The sequence below is a fragment of the Schistocerca nitens genome, chromosome 9 (assembly GCF_023898315.1).
Source record: "Schistocerca nitens isolate TAMUIC-IGC-003100 chromosome 9, iqSchNite1.1, whole genome shotgun sequence".
Taxonomy (NCBI): Eukaryota; Metazoa; Arthropoda; class Insecta; order Orthoptera; family Acrididae; genus Schistocerca; species Schistocerca nitens.
Window position 1 is genome coordinate 174435506 of NC_064622.1, and position 22094 is coordinate 174457599.

Genomic DNA, 22094 nt, shown 5'->3' on the forward strand with positions numbered 1-22094 from the left:
CTCTACCATCCAAGTATTGTTTCCGCGAAGTGCATCATTCAGTGGGCCAAACAAATGGATTGTCGAAAGGAACGAGATGCCGGCTATAGGAGGAATGAGAAAGAACACCTCAATCAACTGTTATGAGTTCCTCTCGGATGTATAGACTGTGTGGTACCTTGCATTATGCTAGAGAAGAACAAGTTCTTTCTCATTTTTGTGGCAACAAACACGCTGAACTCGTTTCATCTACCTGAGGGTAGCACAGTACATTACATATTGATTGTTGCACCATGAGGGAGGATAACAAACAGAATAACCACTTTAAAGAGCCCATGGCTTTAGCGGCTGAGGGTACGGTTTTGAACTTTTACTTCAGAGGAGAGCTAGTGTAGGGCCACTCCATGAATTGGCCTTTTGTTTCCGATTCAAAGTGATAAACTCATGTTTCATCGCCTGTTTGTCAGAAAATTGACACGATTAGCTTCGTAACGCGCAGGCAGCTCCGCGCAGGTGGTCCTTCGGTACTCTTTATGGTCTCCTGATAGGCGGCGAGGAACCCATAGGGCAAAATGTTTGAGTAGCTCAATTGTTGGATGAGTGTGTCAGCACTACCAAAAGAGACATCCAGTCACCCAACGAGAGATTTGAGTGAGATACGTCGATCACTTCGAATGAGAGTGTCTGCACGTTCCATTATTGCAGGAGTCACGGCTGTGTGCGGACGGTCGGCACGTGGGATATCGGACTGATTTGCGTGACGTTGTTGCGACGATGACAGACACTTTGCCCAACGACTAAGAGTGCTCTTATTCAGTTCCAGGTCTCCCTAGGAATTCTGCAAGCGCCTATGAATTTCTGCGATGCTCAGGTTTTCCACAAAAAGAAACTAATGACAGCTCTCTACTTGCAACGCACCTCCGTCACAGATACCGTTTTGAAGGATACATATAGCGCCGCCGCCTATCTGAACTTCATGACATTAGAGAGCCTGGAGCAGAAATATTCCAAGATTTCCAACAACTAATTGCACATTTTTTCAACAGAAATTGGCAGAGAAAAAAATGTTTCATTATTTACTGAACGCCCCTAGTATAGTCAGTTCATTGAGACAGAGTATTAGACGTTTTATGATTGGTCGCTTGTTGCACAGCTTACGTAAACTTTTCTTGTATAAAATCATACTAACAAGCATATTAACTTTATTCAAATGACAAATATTAACTTTAAATGTTTTTTTGACAAGACTTAAGTACCCAAAGAAAATCGGTGAATATCTTTTCAGTTTCATTGTGGATCTGAAAAGCAAGTTCTAACATCGTTAGAAAAAATTAAATAACTAATTCAAGTTGAATAAACAGATTTTATTTTCAAAATTCGTTCCATTAGAAAGTGGTGACCGTAAATATTAAACAGCAGAGCACATTTTCCGGAGAAATTGCAAAAGGTGAGTTCAGTCGCGGTTCCTGTTCCAGTGCTGAATGCACTCACTATGTTTAGTGGAAAACATAGATTATCGGTACAATAATTCAAGGTAAGCTGTGAAATGCGGCTAGTACTTTGTTGCTAAATACGACGACTGTCTACTCCAGGAGATTTCGACAACCAAATTAAAATTCAGTAAGGTAAATGGGCAGTCAATATTAGCCAATTCATGCAGTATAGACAAACACAGCGTTCAGAGTGCTAATATTGTTGCTTCGAATAGTTAATCCAAATTTAGAGGCTGCGGAAGACAGACAAAGCCGTAGCAAAGTCGTGCTGCTTCACAGACGCGACCAGACACTCCATACAACAACGGTAAAGAGGACACTACGTTTGAGAACTAGAAAGAAGGTGATACAGTCGCTATATATTCCACTTTAATGACTGCAGCACTGGCGCGCTCACAAAATACAGCAACCGCTAAACTCGATGTTGAGCCCAGAGATGCTCAACCATGCCTTGTCGCGTCTCACAGAGGCTTTATTTGGTCTCGTATTGATCGTTATGCAGCAACGATGACCTCACAAGTAACAAGAGTCGAAGGACACGAAAGAGAAGCAGTAAGTGAGAAGGAAATTAAACAAGCCTATGCTCGATACTATTTTAACTGTACATCTGCAACCTGCTAACGAAATGCAGGAGATATTTAAAAAGAGTGTTAAATTTCAGAGAGGAGTTCTGAGGTTTTCTGACGACAGTGTAGTTCTGTCAGATGAGGTAAAGGACTTGGAAGAGCAGTTGAACAGAGTAAACTGTATATTGAAAACAGGTATGAGATGGATATCAACAGAATTAAAACAAGTATGATGAAACGCAGTAGAACTGAATCAGACTATGCTGATGCAATTAGATTACGAAATGAGGCACAAAAAAAATCGATTAGTTTTTTATTTGGGTTGGAATGTAACTGACGATGGACCAAGTAGAGAGGACATGAAATACAGGCTGGCAGTAGCAAGACAAGCATTTCCGTAAACGATAAATTTGTCAACACAAATATAAATTTAAATATTAGTGAACTATTGCTGAAACCGCTTGGTGTGTTGCTTGTACGGAAGTGAAGTGTGAACTGTAGACTGTCCAGTCACAATAATGTAACCACCTTTCAAAAGCCCGCATAACTACTTTTACGGCACGAGACGTTCAGCAAGAGAGCCAACAAGTTTCTGGAAGATACCGATAGTGATGTGAAGACATGCCGACTCCAGTGCTTTGCCCAGCTATGCTAGGTTTCTCGGTTGAGGATCCATGGAGCGAACAGTCGAATCAACGTGGTCCTACAGATCCTCGATTGGGTTTTAATGCGGGGATTTTGACGGCCAGGAAAGTACCGCAAATTCGTACTGGTGCTCTTCGAACCACGCACGTACACTGCGAACTGTGTGTCTCGTGCGTTGTCCTGCTGGTAGATGCCATCGTGCTAAGAACAGCGTGTAGGACTGGATACGGTGCCCAAGGATAGATGCATTAGTATGTTGATCAATTGTGCCTTCCAGAATGACGACATCACCCAAGGAATGCCATGAAAACTTTCCTGTAACCATAACAGTTTTTCCTCCGGCCTCGACCCTTCCGATAATTGTTGCAGGGCCGTACCTGTTCGGTGGAGCATGTAACATTATTCATCTGAAAAGGCCTCCTGTCGCCTTTCAGTGGACGTCCAGTTGTGGCCTTGACGTGTAAATTTCAGCGTTTGTCGTCGATGAACAGCAAGCAGTATAGGTACGTGAACCAGGCGCCTGCTGCGATAGCCCATACGCAGCAACGTTCGCTGAACCGTCTTTCAGGACACACTGTTGGTTGGCTCTTTGTTCATCTAGCCAGTCAGATGCTCAACAGCACATCTCCGCAGCCGTCGTCATCTATGGCCCACAGTACACAGAGAAGTTGCTGTCCAAGCATCAGCACGGCTTTAGAAAGCATCGCTCCTGCGAAATGCAACTCGCCCTTTTTTCACATGATACCCTGCCAACCATGGATGAAGGGTATCAGACGGACGCCACATTCCTTGACTCGGTGCCCACTGCAGATTCCTAACTAAGGTACGAGCATATGGGAGTACTGCTCGAGCGTTTGGGATCCCTATCAGGGCGGATTGAGGGAGGACATAGAAGCAATTCAGAGGCGGGCTGTTAGATTTGTTACTGGTGGGTTTGATCATCACGCGAGTGTTACGGAAATGCTTCAGGAACTCGGGTGGGAGGCTCTGGCGGAAAGGAGGCGTTCTTTTCGTGAATCGCTACTGAGGAAATTTAGAGAGCCAGCATTTGAGGCTGACTGCAGTACAGTTTTACTGCCGCCAACTTATATTTCGCGGAGAGACCACAAAGATAAGGTAAGAGAGGTTAGGGCACGTACAGAGGCATATAGGCAGTCGCTTTTCCCTCGTTCTGTTTGGGAGTGGAACAGGGAGAGAAGATGCTAGTTGTGGTACGAGGTACCCTCCACCACGCACCGTATGGTGGATTGCGGAGTATGTATGTAGATGTAGATGTACACCACAGTTGCCTCGGCGATGGTTTTGGATAGTGTCATTTTGCAATGCATGGCGTACTTTAACCATGACGGTACGCGAACATTTTACAGACTTCGCCTTTTCGGATATATTTCCACTCTTGGCCCGAGAGCCAATGATCATTCCTGTTGGACATCAAATAAATCATTCCGTTGCCGCATCACGACAATGGCTGCACTGTTGGTCGCGTCCCCCAACACACTTCATATATCCTCCACTGCTAGTGCAGCCATCTGCCGCCTGGGAGTGGTTATTGAACATTGACGTCGCACATAGACGGTAATAATATTAATTAGACTTGACCGTATATTTCGTACAAGAAGGGAAAAGAAGCTTTTGAAATGTCATGATGCAGAACAATGGTGAAGTTTTGATGGCTAGATCGGATAACTAATGAAAATAAACTGAATCACACTGAGGAGAAAAGGTGTTTGCGGCACAACTTGATTAACAAAAGGGGTTCTTTGATAGAAACCATTGTGAAGTATCAATAATTTGTCAGTTTGATAATGGAGGGAAGTGTTGGTGGAAAAAAAAATGGTCAGGGATCCCATGGGAGACTACTAAAATCAAGTTGAAATGGTCGTAGGTTGCAGCAGTTACACAGAGATGAGGAGACTTGCACAGAAGAGACTAGTATGGAGAGCTGCAACAAACAAGTTTTCTGACTAAAGACCACAACATCGCCAGTCAGAGCCGAAGTGCTGATTGCATTAACACTACATTTGATTGCTGGTAACGAAAACCATCAGAAAGGCGGAACTGGTCAACAACCGCCGCCACTAGTAGGAAGCCACTCACGGAATTTGCACTCTGCAGCTGCCGCACATCGTGTTGCACCATTCCTTCGTGATTTTGAAGGATGTAGTAGCCTATCCATGATAACGGTGTTACATATTTCAGATTGAGCTGCCACTTTCAGCTTTGACACACAAAATAGTTCCGAAAACACAACTTAGATACCATTCTGGAATAGTCATCATAATGGAGCCATAATTTAACCCATCATGTTTGGAACAATTTACGGAAACGTTAAAGGTCGACGAGCGCAGAAATGTTTTGTGTCACCACTCAGGCATTTCTTTTTTATTGCAGTGATCTTCTTATTTAGGAAAGTGTTCGCGAAAAAAAAACTGAAACTATATATATATATATATATATATATATACATAAATTATCAACATCCGCAACTGATGAGCGTCGTCTCGTTGCTCGTAGTCTGCCAGTTGTCGTCGTTATCAGCTACTTCAGTTGGCGCGATATAACCGCAAAATTCATCCGCCAAGCACATCAAACACACTCACAGTTCATGGGCTATCACTGTCTTTCTGTCCACGTGGCGATAGTTCACTCTTTGTTGTGTCTAGACCATACAGCCCAGACACAATGCTGTAGCCGATAGGGCACGCAAGGCTAACGCAGACGGGCGTGAAGTCTGGAACATGAGACTTATAAATGCACTAAAGAAAAATAGGTAGCTTTTTTAATACTTAACTTTATTCTCTTGTTGGAATACATCTCTCCTGCATACTCGTAAGCTATTGGCACTGATACAAATGGCGCCTTGCTAGGTGGTCGCCATTTAACTTAGCAGAGGGCTATTCTACTGTCTATCTCTCGGCAAATGAGAGCAAGGCTTAGCACGTCCAATCGCTAGCTATGTTGTCCGTACAACTGGGGACGAGGTCTCCTCAGTCTCTCGAGACCTGCCTTGTGGTGGCGCTAGGTTTGCGATCCCACAGTGGCGACACGCGGGTCCGACATGTACTACAGGACCGCGGCCGATTTAAGTTACCACCCAGTAAGTGTGGTGTCTAGCGGTGACACCACACTCTTAATATTTGTCCTTTCCCCAGTTCCTATTTATTCGCGAGCACTTTTTTATCGTTCGGTTACACACACACTACTGCTTTTAATGAAATGTTTCATTATCTTTCCCTGCCGATGCACCAATTGCGACGGATTTTTTACGTGCGTGCGATGCAATGCACCAATTGCGACGGATTATACGTTGCTGCTGCAATGCAATTTCTTTTATAATTTTTGTTCACCTACCTCTTTACAGCGGTAGATCTTCGCACGTAAACTCCTGACAGCAGCTACTTACGAGATCACAGAAAAGCAGTTTTGAGGAAACTGTAACCTCATAGCTACACGCTGGAGGCCCTATAAGTAAAATTTGCTGAAAATTATGTACTTTAAAGAAATTATTCGGAAAGGGGATGTCACTCGTACTTTAAACATGAAGTTCAAATTTAAACCTTCAATAGATCTTTATTGCCGTTAAGCAAGATCATCAGCCCGCATTTACGAAAATTACTGAAGTTTCTGCTCACAGTTATCACCATACCTAAAACAGCCAGAACTTTTACCTTCCCAAATTCCGAAACCAATTACTTGTAACACAGTCAATGATCGGCCAATTACTTCTGCACACGATATTTAGTGGTTGTCTTTAGTAAAAGTTTATGCTCGCCATAAAATACTCAGTAAGAATATACTCAGTACCGCCACGCTGTATAATTTATAAGTTCACTCGCGATTTTCGTCGGAACGGATTATCACAACACTCTAAAGTTTTCATAAACAGTTTCTGATCACTACCAGATACCATTAACGCGGAAGTCATCCCAAGACTTCATCTTACACATAATGCGAAAAGTCATATGCAGCATAACCGCCTCCAATCAAAGCCAGCTCGCGTCTCCTCCTCTCACTCTCCCACACTCAAAACAATATCTCCTCCTAGGCGGCCAACCATCTCGCTTCTCATTGGCTGTCAGCACTTACGACCAATGAGAACTCACTTCTAGGGCGCGGCTCGCGCCAAAATCTAGCAAGCACCAACCACGTCTCTAGGCTCATTGACGTCATCAAATTAAGTAACACAAAACTCTCTAATTAAATAAACAAAACTAAATGAACTATAAGCTTTACTCTACATCTGGAAATTTATTATGTAGTCGCGAATGTTCGGGCTATCTTATACATAAGCATACATACTTGGACATCCGACATTCACTAGTAGGGGAACCACTAGTGGATTCGTTCCCACGTTACAGAGTTGGAACACTTGCCAGTTCCTGTAGAGAATTACATAAATGATTTTTAATAATGCCGAACGTCCCACATACTCTCACGCACTCATTCTAATTCACACGCACCCTAACACACAATACACATATTTACTTAGAATTCTTGAAATTATTATTATAGAAAAGTCACAGAGGTTTTCTGAAACTAAAAACTTTCCAAATTTATATATGAACACTGAAAGTGTTATCAGACCATCGTTCATAGTCACTGAAGGTAAACTATTACATCACTGTATTTATTTAAATTCTTGACTGTCGGAAAATTACGTTCTTTTTTGGAATTTTTACTAACTTCCAAAATACAACTATTTTTGATCTCAGACTTTGACATATGGTTTGTTTTCACAACAGAGGGACGTACATCAAATATGACGTTCCTCAGGTTATTCCTTTATTAGTTATTAATATTTTTAATTTCGTATAATGTAAGTGGCCTGCCAGCGCTACTCCACTGCTTTCACACGCGCAGCTGCAACAGATGGTCGTGACGTCAGTCTGCAGGACACAACTCGTCCGTTACTGACCGTATAACACTCTACCGGCTTACACTGCAGCCCACATACATTCTGAAGTAAAGCTTTTAATAGACAAATGGGCGATGGCGCACTAGTTGCGACGCCACACCGTGCTGTTAGCAAAGCCACTCGCGTCGGTCGTCTGCTGCCACAGCCCCTTAACACCACATTTCGACTCACTGTCCTGACAGATACGCTCATCGTATGTCTCATACCGATTTCTGCGGTTATTTCATGCAGTGTGCCTGTGTGGTAGCATTAACAACTCTACAAAGACGCCACAGCTCTGGGTCGTTAAGTGAAGACCATCGGCTACTGCGTTGTCCGTGGTGAGAGACAATGCCTGAAATTTGGTATTCTCGGCACGCTCTTGCCAATGTGGATCTCGGAATATTGCATTCCATAACGATTTCCGAAATGGAGCGTCCCAAGCGCCTAACTCCAACTACCATTCCACGTCCAAAGTCTGTTAATTCCGATCGTGCGGCCATAATGACGTCGAAACCTTTACACATGAATCATCTGAATACAAATGACAGCCTTTTATACCTTGTGTATGTGACACTATCGCCATCTGTACACGCACATATAGCTATCCCATGACTTTTGTCACCTCAGTGTATCTGAAATACAGTGCTATCAAGTAATGTAAATAATCAAGTGGACGCATAAAATAAGAAATGGAGAAGTAGTAAAAAGAATGCAAGTAAGGAGAGAAGTCAGAGGAAGAGACTTACCAGGAGACTGGCTAGTTGGACACCAGTAAGCCCCCTCCCCTTCCTACATTCCTTAAAGGATCTATCTCCGATATGTAACCAAGCTTCCTTTGTAAGAAGAGCTAGTTTATCATGCATCTCAATCTCTATTACGTAATAAGTCCTGAAATATGTGTTGTATCATTTTGCAGGTTTATTCAGTGTTTTTTAAGCAGCACCTGTATGTTATTTTTCTACAGAAGTGAAAAGTAGAGGTACAATTAGTGATGTCAGACTTGGTTTCACTGCCCTAAACCTTATACCTTCTGGAATAGCTAGACTTTAAATAATGAAAGAGTGCTACGGTTTCTGCCGTAATGCTGTAATTCTGTAATGCGGGTTGCCTGCACTGTTCTGAAAGCCTCCTGTAGGCAAGCCTTGCTCTGCGCATCACTGCAGAAACTGGCGCCGTTGCCTTTCTTTTAAGTCTAGGTATTTCAGCGGGTATCAAGTTTAGCACAGTAAAAGCAAGCCTGTCGTCATTCATTGTACTTCTAGTTCTCATACCCGAAAAAAATATACATGTGCATTTAAAAAAACGTTACTTTTCGCTGGACATGATGTTTGTTTTAATTAATCTATTGTGAATCCCAGCCCATTGTGTGAGTCCCCACCGTAGATATATACAAGGCCAATAGCATTTTTCACATCTCCTTTCGCTTCGGAAAGATATGAGGTGGCAGAGTTAGGTAGGACACCCTGCATGTGGACACTGTCTTCAGAATAGAGTTGGTGGTAAAGGAGTAATATACTGAATATCATACCCAATGCTGAAGTGTTACTGCGCGAAAATGTAGTCAGCCAGAAATTTTTTTCCTTTCATTATTTTTTAGGGGGTATCAGTGAAAAATATCTCCAGGAAGGTTCCATTTTACGTGTAAAGTTTGTTGGAAGACGCTTCATTCCTCAGATACTGGAGAATATAGTCTGAGCAGTTCACACATGGTGAGCTACAAACTGTCTCAAGACATACACACAGTTTCTAGTTGTAACCTTTAACGTAGAAGTATGCTTCTTCTGGTGCAAGCTCTTTGCTTTCCATATTTTCGGACGAGGTAGTAAGGACCAACGTAAGCGGCCTTTCCGCAGAGGCATCACTGGTTCCCGTCAAATCACCGAAGTTGAACGCTGTCGGGCTTTGTTAGGATTTGGAAGGGTGGCCGTCCGAGTCTGCCGAGTTCTGTTGGCAACTGGAGAGCACTCAGCTCTTGTGAGGCCCGTGGGGAGCTACTCAACTGAGTAGTAGCGGCTCCGGTCACGGAAACTGGTACCGCTGGGAGAGTGTTATGCTGACCACATGCACATCCGAGTCCACATCCAGTGCCGCCATTGGCTGCGGACGACACGGTGGTCGGTCGGTACCGTTGGGCCTCCTGAGGTCTGTTCAGACACAGTTCAGCATGGACCAACACATGGTAAAAATATCTGGTAAATATGGGCTCCAAAGCGCATATCTCGAGGGCTATAAACAGTTGTTCATCGTCACTAATGGGAAAACACTTCTAAATAAGCGCTCATTGCGGTTAAGGTATGTACTTTACATGCCATGTCTCCTAGACATTTTGGTTCATACTACCTCCTCCCAAATATTCAAAGCAAAGAGATTGCAGTAGAACAGATTCGTTTCACAGTATAAAAGTGATTTTACCTCATAACCCTTTGAGTAGCAACAACATGATGAAGTATTATGTTCAAATTTTCCAGGGAATTAATCTTTATTATCATCGACAAGCAACGAATACAGGAAAAAATTGGGAAAAGTAAACAATGAAAGTTTTTAAGGAGGTGGTTTCACTTTGGAACCAATAGGACATACAGTTTTCAACCAACCTCCATTTCATGGGATATTTTTGAAAGCAATTTCGCGTTCTTCCTAGACACTATCGCACATCTAGAAACTCCGATGAACTCATAATGACTAAAACAAATTATACTCCTAAATAACAAGCCAAATTGTCCTAAAATTTAATAAGTTTATTTCAAAAGGACAGATTGCCTCAGTGATTTCATTCCAAAACCTGTCATAAAAGCAGTAATACAAATTTACGTTACAGTCACGTTAGGTATACTTATTTTTACTATCATTTATCTCCTAAACATGAAAATTAAAAAAAGTGACAATATCCTACAATCAGACAGCACATTCTCTGCGCCGACTCTTGTTTTGAACGCTGTAAATGACTGCTACAATGCACTACCTTCATAGAAGCATCTCAGTGAAAAATAGAGGTTTTTGTCTTACAATAGCATCCGTGTTTCCACGAGAACGGCACTGGTACTTCAAATAATAAAATGCTGCTTTGAGGCAGAAGCCACTGGCGCTCAAAGGGTTAAAGTTATACATTTCAGAGCCCATGTTTACTAGTCTTATTTTTCTTCCATTGATCATTCCTGTCATATCGCTGAATAGTGACATTCCTCCTGTGACATTCTGTAAAGATCTTTACTATCCGTGAATTTATGAATTCTGTGGCGGTTTATCTAGGAGAAAGTGACATAGCAATATTCCGTCAGTTCAGAGGGCAAAGTTTTGTAGCGGCTTCCTGAAGACTGCTAATGTCGACAACGTCGCAACATTATATCTTAAACGTCAGATGCCAGTTCATTTAAATCACCATGACTTTGTCTTTAGGACTTTGAACCTAGATTTTCATTTCCTCTCTTCCTTCTAATGATGAACTTACTATTGTCTAAAGCAATCTGAGAGGCGAAAAGTGAAAAGGGAGTTCTTGTCGAAAATTTTGTATTTTGAACCATTTTAATTTTTATGTTCAGTATTAAATTTTGAACAACTTGTCAACAAATTAGCTTCCTATATCTACATTTTGTGAGTTATAACAGGTCCAACACTGGTGATGGAAAACAGGTTTCTTGAGATAATGTGTTTTAAAGTTTCACTTTGTACCATTGTTTAGTTTGATATATTAGCTTCAAAATGTCCTTTGTCAAATGGCGCAGACTTTTCATGTTAACATTACAAATTAAGTGCTTAACCCATCGACACCTGTAGCACATTATACTGAATAAAAAATTAAAATCAAATATACTGACCCCAAACTGAGAAAAAATTTTCTTACCGAGCAGTCTTTTTCTGCAAAATATTTCTATTTTTAATCTATATTGTGGCGTCTTTTAGGTCAGATTTCAATTTTGACGCCATTAATTGGCCAAATAGCACTTAAAATTTTGAATTCACAAAATCCCAAAAACAGATTACTTATACCCCAAATTTATAGTGGCCAAAATATTTCCTTTTCTGTTTCTAAAATACCTATGTGTGAAGGGGTTTAAGTTCATTCACAAATTACATTTTCGCCTCTTCTTTTTCGCTTCTGGAACATCCGGTTGGAACTGTTCTTCCTCAGGATCTTCATTGTCACTGACTTGAGGTTCTGCTTCTACTTCAGAACACAGGGTGTCTTTTATTCCTAATTTTCAATACCTCCTGCAATCTAAAAGGCAGAAGGCCTTATCTTAAAACCTCTCCAGTAAAATTTGGCAGAAGGCCCCATATAAAAATATAACAATCTCATGCCTTAAGGGCAAGAAAAGAACATTAATTTAAGAGATATTGATAGCTGAAAGTCACACATCAACGAAATAACTAAAATCCATACAAGGAACGGCCCTCAGTAGTTTCCAAGTGTTGGCCTGGGATTGTAACACTATTCGCCCGTTTAGGTGAGACAGACTGCCTGTCCAACGACTTCATAATCTGGAGGCAACCCAACCGACGGACAGCCGACCGAGCAATCAACCAAATCAGTTCCGCTCCACGCAACCAGCTAAACGACCGCAAGATTTCAGTACACGACACACAGTATATTGGCGGCCACAACGACCAACAACACTTCAGCTGTCGAACTACACGCCACGCTGGACAGCAACAACACGACGAGGAAAATACACTGCCTAAAACGATCATGGCTGGTAACCGGAACGTCAACGGCCACAAGGCAGAAGATACCGTATGTGAACTTCCATAACAGGGAATAAATTAAGTTAAATTTCACAGGAAGACGGCTGGAATCTTAGCCGACTTACAATACACACACGTTGTTGCTCACGGAAGTGTCCCAAAAGTGACAACCAGGACCCAACGAAGAAATGTAAACAGTTGAGGCTCGATAGTAAGTTAAGTGAGGACTCAACTGTCACGTCCAAGATCGGTGGGCGACGAACTTCGTAGCACTCGCAAGCAGCACCTCCCACTCCAACCGCGCGTGCACGCCGCCAGCGGCTACAAGCTGACACAGGGCGACAGGGGCTTGCTTGCTCCTCCACGCCAACTGACCAACTAGACTGGTGGTCCATCCGCGACTGCTGCTCCGTCGCGACTGCACTGCTTGTGGGACTCCCACTCACAGACCACCCGAAACACGACGACCCAGAAATACTATCGGTCGCTATAGAGATGGTACGACAGTGCGCTTATCGATACACGCTGCTTCCACTCACGGGCAAGTAAGGCAGGAAGTTAGTGACACCAGTAAATAGAATAAGAAAACAAGGCGGCACTACCACAATAGAAGATGACAAACATTTAATAAGATGAACACGAGCTATGCACGGCACAGCTGGAAAGATAACCTGTCCGTTGTTTTGTGTACCTACTGGAATTAGTGCGCCAGGGAACAAAACAAGTACATTTTTTTCGGGAAATATATGGTGCGCAAATACATTTCCATTAATGTCCGTTTTGCAATATACACTATCTTTGTAGCTAGTGGTGAACTCAAAATGAATGTATTTAGTTAAGTGAGGTCAGCATTATCGTTCCTCAAGAAATTTTGTCGGTCATATGTATTCACAGCAGCTTCATCTTTTTAATTTCTAGCAACAACAGCAGGGTTAACGTGTGTTGTAGGTGTAGGTTATTGTTACTGTAGTAACGTTGTTGTCATATTAGGGATACCAACTGCAGACTGGTAACAAATGGTTCCAATGGCTCTGAGAACTATAGGACTTAACTTCTGAGGTCATCAGTCCCCTAGAACTTAGAACTACTTAAACCTAACTAGCCTAAGGACGTCACACACATCCATGCCCGAGGCAGGATTCGAACCTGCGACCGTAGCGGTCGCACGGTTCCAGACTGTAGCGCCTAGAACCGCTCGGCCACCCTGGCCGGCGGCTGGTAACAGCTTTAGGCATTTTATCCTTTCGTATAAAAAGGAACCACTTGTCTTGTTTGGCATTTTAGTATTCACAAAATATGATTCTTTTATTCAGAGTTACTCTGAATACCTTAAAATGCCTATAACATTTAGGAGATACTGTTTTGTGAAGCATTGCATTCGCAGCTGCAGGTTTTAGAAAAGGGCCTTTTGCTAGGTCAGTGTTATTTCTCCATTATGATAAAGCACTCTGTCTTCAGGCCACAAGTGGCCCATCGGGACCAACCGACGACCGTGTGATCCTCAGTTGAGGATGCGGATAGGCGTGTGGTCAGCACACCGCTCTCGCGGAGCCGCTACTACTCGGTTGAGTAGCTCCTCAATTGGCATCACGAGGCTGAGTGCACCCCGAAAAATAGCAACAGCGCACGGCGGCTGGATGGACACCCATCCAAGTGCCGACCACGCCCGACAGCGCTTAACTTCGGTGATCTGACGGGAACCGGTGTATCTGTTGTGAATTGGCAGGAGCCACTTCACGGGGTTTGGAGGAAGCCGAAAGACACGCGTTTAAGCTCACGCAGGCTGGCGTGAGGTCTGGAACAGGTAAAGTAATTATACTATCAAGAAAAGTACGTAGCTGCTGGAATACTTAACTTTAATCCATAATTGGTTAACATCGGTCTGACTGTACATGCATCCCAAGATAAATAACAAATGATAATGGCGCCTTGCTAGGTCGTAGCAAATGACGTAGCTGAAGGCTATGCTAACTATCGTCTCGGCAAATGAGAGCGTAATTTGTCAGTGAACCATCGCTAGCAAAGTCGGCTGTACAACTGGGGGGAGTGCTAGGAAGTCTCTCTAGACCTGCCGTGTGGCGGCGCTCGGTCTGCAATCACTGACAGTGGCGACACGCGGGTCCGACGTATACTAGCGGACCGCGGCCGATTTATAGGCTACCACCTAGCAAGTGTGGTGTCTGGCGGTGATACCACATTCCACCCCCGCAAATCGGCAAACGGTTGTGTTATAAGCCTTCCGCCCGCCGTAGGGAGGACCCCATGTTGACGTATGCGACGAGGTGGGGAGCCTAACAACAGGCGAGGCTGTGCCACCCGCACCCTGCCATTCGGTCCGAGGGGAGCTAGGAAACGCCTGAGAACCTAGTCCAGGGTGCACGCCAACATGCGGTGTATGCGCCCTTAGAGAGACAGGAGGGGCCGAAGGGTCGACCTCCATCGGGCTGGGACACCTGACGGGCGAAGACGTCCTATGGTCTGGAGCGGGCAAGAGTTCCATGGCGGAGGACAACTGGTCACGTGAAGCGATCGGCGGCGCGTGACCCAGGGAGGCGCCCGGCGGCTGCAGCGAAGCGTCCACTGCGGGCGGCGCCGGCGGGAGAACAGGCGGCGGCGGCGGCGGCGGCGGCGGCGCGTCGCAATGGGGCAAAATGGAAGGCACCGTTGGTAACACCTGGGGCTGAGGCGAGCCAGTAGATGGGTCCCCAGGGCGCTGACCGGACGGCACCGTCGCTGAAAGCAGACAGGGAGCGGCAGAACCCGTGCGACGACAGAGGCGCAGCTGATTGAGATGCCGACGCACCTCACCAGAGGCCCCCAAAACCAGATACATAGCGCGGCCGAGGCAGCGATGAATGCGCCCTGCGAGCCAACGCCGTGAACCTCGATAGTATACAATGTCGCCTGGAACAAAAGCAGGCGTCTGCCGCTGCACAGGAACCTGATGCGGCGGAAGTAGCAAAGACATCAAGGTTCGATGAGGACGACCGTGGAGCAACTCAGCCGGTGAGCGACCATCTCGGGGCTGAGAGCGATACGAGGACAAAAAGAGCAATAACGCGTCCTCCCGAGAATGAGACTCTTTCAACTTCAACATCTGTGACTTGAAAGTCCTGACCAAACGTTCAGCGGCACCGTTTGACTGCGGCGAAAACGGCGCGGACGTCAGATGTTGAATACCATTGGCCTTGCAGAATGACTGAAATTCTGCGGACATGAATTGTGGGCCATTGTCGGAAACAATAGTCTGTGGAAGACCTTCAATGTAAAATATAGCAGATAACGCTTGGATGGTGGCAGATGACGTCGTGGAAGACATCCGGACAACAAAAGGAAAATTACTGAATGAATCTATCACAACCAACCATCGAGCATTCCAGAATGGACCAGCAAAATCGATGTGTAAGCGTTGCCAAAGGGTAGTGGCTTTCGGCCATGCAAAGAATTTCCGCGGTGGTGCGGATTGTTGTTCGGCACACGCCATGCAAGAAGAGCACATATTCGTAATCGCAGCATCGATTCCGAACCAAGTACGGTGCTGACGAGCAAGTTGTTTCGTTCGCACTATACCCCAATGTCCTTGGTGGAGAAGCCGTAAGACAGAGGACTGTAACGAACGTGGGACCACGACCCTGGACTGATCATTATCAGAACGCAACAGCAAAACACCACGTCATACAAAAAGTCTCTCCTTGTGAGCAAAAAATCGGCGAACCAACGGATCCTCGATCCGTGACTTTGACAAGGGCCATTGCGTAGCAACAAAACGCAGAACGGTAGCAAGGGCAGGGTCGGCAGCTGTGGCTGTAGCTACATGACGAAAATCAATCGGAAACGATTCGACCACGTCATCGGTTTCCGAATCAATGACCATGCAAGCAAGTTCGGAGGAATCGAATGCTCTATCCTCAGCAACAGGCAAACGGGACAACGCATCGGCGTTTCCGTGCTTAGCAGTGGACCGATACAAGATATCGTAGCGGTACTGCGAAAGGAAAATAGACCAGCGAATGAATTTCTGCGCTGTACGTGGAGGTACAGGCTTGTTCGGATGAAAAAGCGACGTCAAGGGTTTGTGGTCTGTGATGATGGTAAAGTGACGACCATACAAGAAATCATGAAACTTTGTAACACCAAATACGAGGGGCAATGCTTATTTCTCGATCTGTAAATAATTTCTTTGCGCAGACGAGAGCAATTTGGACGCAAAGGCATTAGGGCGATCGTGCGATCCATCTTTGTGCGCAAGCACAGCACCAATCCAGAAATCCGATGCATCCACCATCAACAAAAGGGGCTTCTGGGGATCGAATGGCGTAAGGCAAGCATTGGAAAGCAACGCCGATTTCAACTGGCGAAAGGCGCGTTCGCATTCCGTCGTCCAGACGAACGGAACACCTTTACGGCGTAAGCGATGAAGCGGAGCTGAAATGGAAGAGGCGTGGCGCACATATTTATGGTAGTAATTGATTTTTCCCAGCACACTCTGTAGCTGCTTCAAATTCTGCGGCGAAGGCAAGTCTTGTATGGCACGGAGGTGCTCTGGACTGGGATGTATGCCTTGGGCATTGAGTACATGGCCCAGATAGGGTAAGTCACGAGCAAAAAAGACACATTTGTCCTTCCGCAAGCGAAGAGCATTTTGTCGCTAGACCTGAAATAATGTTCTGAAATTGGCTAAATGTTCTTCTTCTGTCTTTCTGGAGATCACAACATCGTCCAGATAGTTTGCTGCAGTAGGGACCGACGCACAAACAGTTTGTAGATATTGCTGAAACAATGCAGGGGCGGATGCACACCAGAATGACAGTCGTTTGAATCGGTACAAACCAAGATGCGTGTTAACCACCAAAACGGGCTGAGATTCTTCGTCCACCGGTATTTGCAAGTACGCATCTGTTAGGTCCAACTTCGAAAAATATTTACCCGGGCACAGTTTGTCAAAAAGATCTTCCGGGCGGGGTAAAGGAAAAGTTGCAATCACTAGTTGTGGATTCACTGTTGCCTTGAAGTCCACACAAAGTCTCAATTTTCCGGAAGGTTTTTGCAAAATTACTAAGGGTGATGCCCAGAGAGAAGCCTGCACACGTTCAATCACACCTTGTGATTCCAAATCGTGTAATGTTTTTGCGACTTCATCACGCAATGCGTGGGTAACATTGCGTGCTCTGAAAAATTTCGGTTCCGCGTTTACTTTCAGTTCCAAATGTGCTTCATAGTTCTTAGCGCAACCGAGGCCTGGTGCAAAAATGTCAGCAAATTCTTCACATAGACGAGAAACACTGGCTGAAGGCACAGTCTGGTTCACTGATAGGACCTGATTTACTATAGCCAAGTTAAACAACTGAAATAAATCTAAACCAAACAAGTTCACTGCAGAAGAATAACGAAGGACGTAAAATGACACAAGTTTTGTTTGTCCCTTGTATGTTGCAAGAAGGTTGCACTGTCCTAACACAGGGAGCCCGTGACCTGAATATGTAGTTGCGGCACGCAACAGAGGTGTGCCCAGCTGTTTGTACGTGTCTTGATTGATCAGTTCAAATGGTTCAAATGGCTCTGAGCACTATGGGACTCAACTGCTGAGGTCATTAGTCCCCTAGAACTTAGAACTAGTTAAACCTAACTAACCTAAGGACATCACACACATCCATGCCCGAGGCAGGATTCGAACCTGCGACCGTAGCGGTCTCGCGGTTCCAGACTGCAGCACTAGAACCGCGCGGCCACTTCGGCCGGCGATTGATCAGTGAAACTGCAGCTCCGGTATCAAGCTGGAATGCTATCACTTTGCCGTGTATGTTCAAGTCCACAAAAAGTTTATTGTCCTGCTAACGACAAGAGCGAATGTCTCATGCAACGTGAACTGACACTGGTACAGAATCACTTGCGACATGACGGGATTTCCAGCGATGTCGACGCACACTTTTTGTGGGATGAACACAGTCACTGTTAGAGAGAGTGGCACTGGGCGGAGTGGAATGAACTACATGAATATCCATGGGCGAAGGTTCACGACCCTGAGTATTCTTGGTTCGATTCCGATTCCGGCGCGAAGCAAAGGGCCTGGAATGGTTTTGAGCGTCCGTTCTGAGCTTTTTCTGGCAAACACTTTGAACATGGCCTTTTTTGTCACAGAAAAAGGAAATAGCCTGGCGTGACGGGCAATTCTCACGCGAATGTCTAGTAGCACACCGCGGGCATGATTTTAGTACTGCATTTGCTTGCTGGCGCGGCAGCTGCGCGGACGGGCGCGAGGGCTGTTTACTGTTCCGTGCAGCTTGCCCGGTGGGCCGGTTAACGTGACACACGGGTGACGAAGTTGCGAATGATTCCTGAGCAAAGTCAAGTGTGTCCTGCTGATCCAATATGTCCATCACTTGTTGGAGGGAGGGAATGACCAGTTTCAAAATTTGCTTCTGTATACGAACATCAGAAACGTTCTGTGCAATTTCATCACGTACCATAGTATCTGAATAAGGGAGTCCACATTGACACTCAAAATCACAATCCCTAGTAAGGCCTTGCAAGGTTGCAACCCACTCCCGATTAGTCTGACCGGCTGTACGTTTTGTACGAAAGAACGTATACCGTTTGGCAACTACATTGACTGATTCTTTGAAATATGCATCTAATGCAGACAAAATTTCGTCGTAGGACAGAGTTGCTACGTCGCGTCGGGGAAATAACTTCACTATCACACGGTACGTCTGGACACCTACGGTGGAAAGGAGAAAAGGCTGCCGCTCATTACCTTGAATTCTGTAGGCAGCGAGATGGAATCCAAATTGGCGTGACCTCTCCGTCCAGCGTTCCAGTGCCGCATAAAAAGGACGAAAAGGCGGTGCAACTGCATGTTGTGGCTGCGGGAGTGGTGGAGCGGCGGCGGCCGCATCGTTTTGCATTGCATGTTGACCCTAGACGAGCTGTCCAAGGGCATCCAGTAAAGCCTGCGTCTGCTGATTCTGTAAGCGATAAAATTCGGACAGTACATCTGGAGATGGTGGCGAAGCCATGACCAGTAAATCAGGGTATCAATACGAACGCAAAATTCTCGTCGCCATAGGTTGTGAATTGGCAGGAGCCAATTCACGGGGTTTGGAGGAAGCCGAAAGGCACGTGTTTAAGCTCACGCAGGCTGGCGTGAGGTCTGGAACAGGTAAAGTAATTATACTATCAAGAAAAGTACGTAGCTGCTGGAATACTTAACTTTAATCCATAATTGGTGAACATCGGTCTGACTGTACATGCATCCCAAGATAAATAACAAATGATAATGGCGCCTTGCTAGGGCGTAGCAAATGACGTAGCTGAAGGCTATGCTAACTATCGTCTCGGCAACTGAGAGCGTAATTTGTCAGTGAACCATCGCTAGCAAAGTCGGCTGTACAACTGTGGGGAGTGCTAGGAAGTCTCTCTAGACCTGCCGTGTGGCGGCGCTCGGTCTGCAATCACTGACAGTGGCGACACGCGGGTCCGACGTATACTAGCGGACCGCGGCCGATTTAAAGGCTACCGCCTAGCAAGTGAGGTGTCTGGCGGTGACACGACAGTATCCACTGTGGAAAGGCTGTTGGCTCTGGATTTCCTTTTCAGTAGACTGACACGATTGTTTTTAATAATAGTGTCTCATGCTGGATTCAAAGAGAAGTAAATTACTACAACATGCAAAAGAACGAAAACAGATTTTTAGACATTATGGACTGTTTTGCCTCTGTTTTTTTGTTGTGGTCATCAGTCCTGAGACTGGTTTGGTGCAGCTCTCCATGCTACTCTATTGTGTGCTAGCTTCTGCATCTCCCAGTACTTACTGCAACCTACATCTTTCTGAATCTGTTTAGTGTATTCATCTCTTGGTGTCCCTCTACGATTCTTACCCTCCACGCTGCCCACCAATGCTAAATTTGTGATAACTTGATGCCTCAGAACATGTCCTACCAATCGATCCCTTCTTCTGGTCAAGTTGTGCCACAAACTCTTCTTCTCCCCAGTCCTGTTCAGTACCTCCTCATTAGTTATGTGATCTACCCATCTGATCTTCAGCATCTTCTGTAACACCACATTTCGAAAGCTTCTATTCTCTTCTTGTCCAAACTATTTCTCGTCCATGTTTCACTTCCATACATGCCTGCATTCCATACAAATAGTTTCAGAAACGACTTCCTGACACTTAAATCTATACTCGGTGTTAACAAATTTCTTTTCTTGAGAAACGCTTTCATTGTCATTGCCAGTCTACATTTTATATCCTCTCTACTTCGACCATCATCTGTTATTTTGCTCCCCAAATAGCAAAACTCCTTTACTACTTTAAGTGTCTCATTTCCTAATCTGATTCCCTCAGCACCGCCCGACTTAATTCGACTACATTCCATTATCCTCGTTTTGCTTTTGTTGATGTTCATCTTATATCATCCTTTCAAGACACTATCCATTCCGTTCAACTGCTATTCCAAGTCCTTTGCTGCCTCTGACAGTTTTACAATGTCGTCGGCGAACCTCAAAGTTTTTATTTCTTCTGCATGGATTTTAATGCATACTCCGAATTTTTCTTTTGTTTCCTTCACTGCTTGCTCAATATACAGATTGAATAACATCGGGGATAGGCTACAACTCTGTCTCACTCCCTTAAGAACCAGTTGTCCTTTAATGCCCCTCGACTCTTATAACTGCCATCTGGTTTCTGTACAAATTGTAAATAGCCTTTCGCTCCCTGTATTCTACCCCTACCACCTTCAGAACTTGAAAGAAGGAATTGCAGTCAGCATTGTCAAAAGCTTTCTGTATGTCTACAAATGCTAGAAAAGCAGGTTTGCCTTTCCTTAATCTTCCTTCTAAGATAAGTCGTAAGGTCAGTATTGCCTCGCGTGTTGCAACATTTCTACGGAATACCAACTGATCTAGGTCGGCTTCTACCAGTTTTTCCATTCGTTTGTAAAGAGATCGTGTTAGTAATTTGCAGCCGTGATTTATTAAACCGATAGTTCTGTAATTTTCACACCTGTCAACACCTGATTTCTTTGGGGTTGGAATTATTATATTCTTCTGTAAGTCTGAGGGTATTTCGCCTGTCTCATACATCTTGCTCACCAGATAGAAGTGTTTTGACAGGGTTGGCTCTCCCAAGGCTATCAGTAGTCTGATGGAATGTTGTCTACTCCCGGGGCCTTGTTTCGACTTAGATCTTTCAGTGCTCTGTCAAATTCCTTACCGTTTGGTAAAATGAAGTTATTTACAGCGTACACGCGTCTCGTACTGTATTGGTACATTTATACTGCTTTTATGATGATGTTTGACCGAATTGGCTACACCTGTATAGGCACATTCCGAAATAAAACTGGTGTGAACATTTGTATGTTTATCAACATCCAACTAGAACATGACACAGTTCATATTAGTTACTCCCCAAAGAGGATTTTCCCTGTATTGAATATTTTACTTCTCCGACAAGAGGTCCCTTATCGCTTTCCTAATCACATTCGGTGATGCGGTAGTTTATACCAAGTATTTTGTAGAAAGTCACGGGGAGGAGTGTCGCCTACTGCGCTACCCGGAACGCACTGTAGCCGGGAGGCCGGGGAGTCCCCCGCGCCAGGGGGCGGTCGCTGCGGCTGTCAGGGCCGCCACCTGCCGACAGATTGTCGCCCGACAAGCATTTGTCGCGCCGGCATAAAGCCGGGAGGAGGAGCGCCGCAGAACGGCCCCGGGGATGGATGGACTGCGCCGCGGCGTTGGCACATGGCGGCCCTGCTCGCTCGTTTGTCTCGACAAATTCAGCGGGCGGGACCGGCCGGGGCGGGCAGCAGCCAGCAGTTAGGCTGCGTTACGACC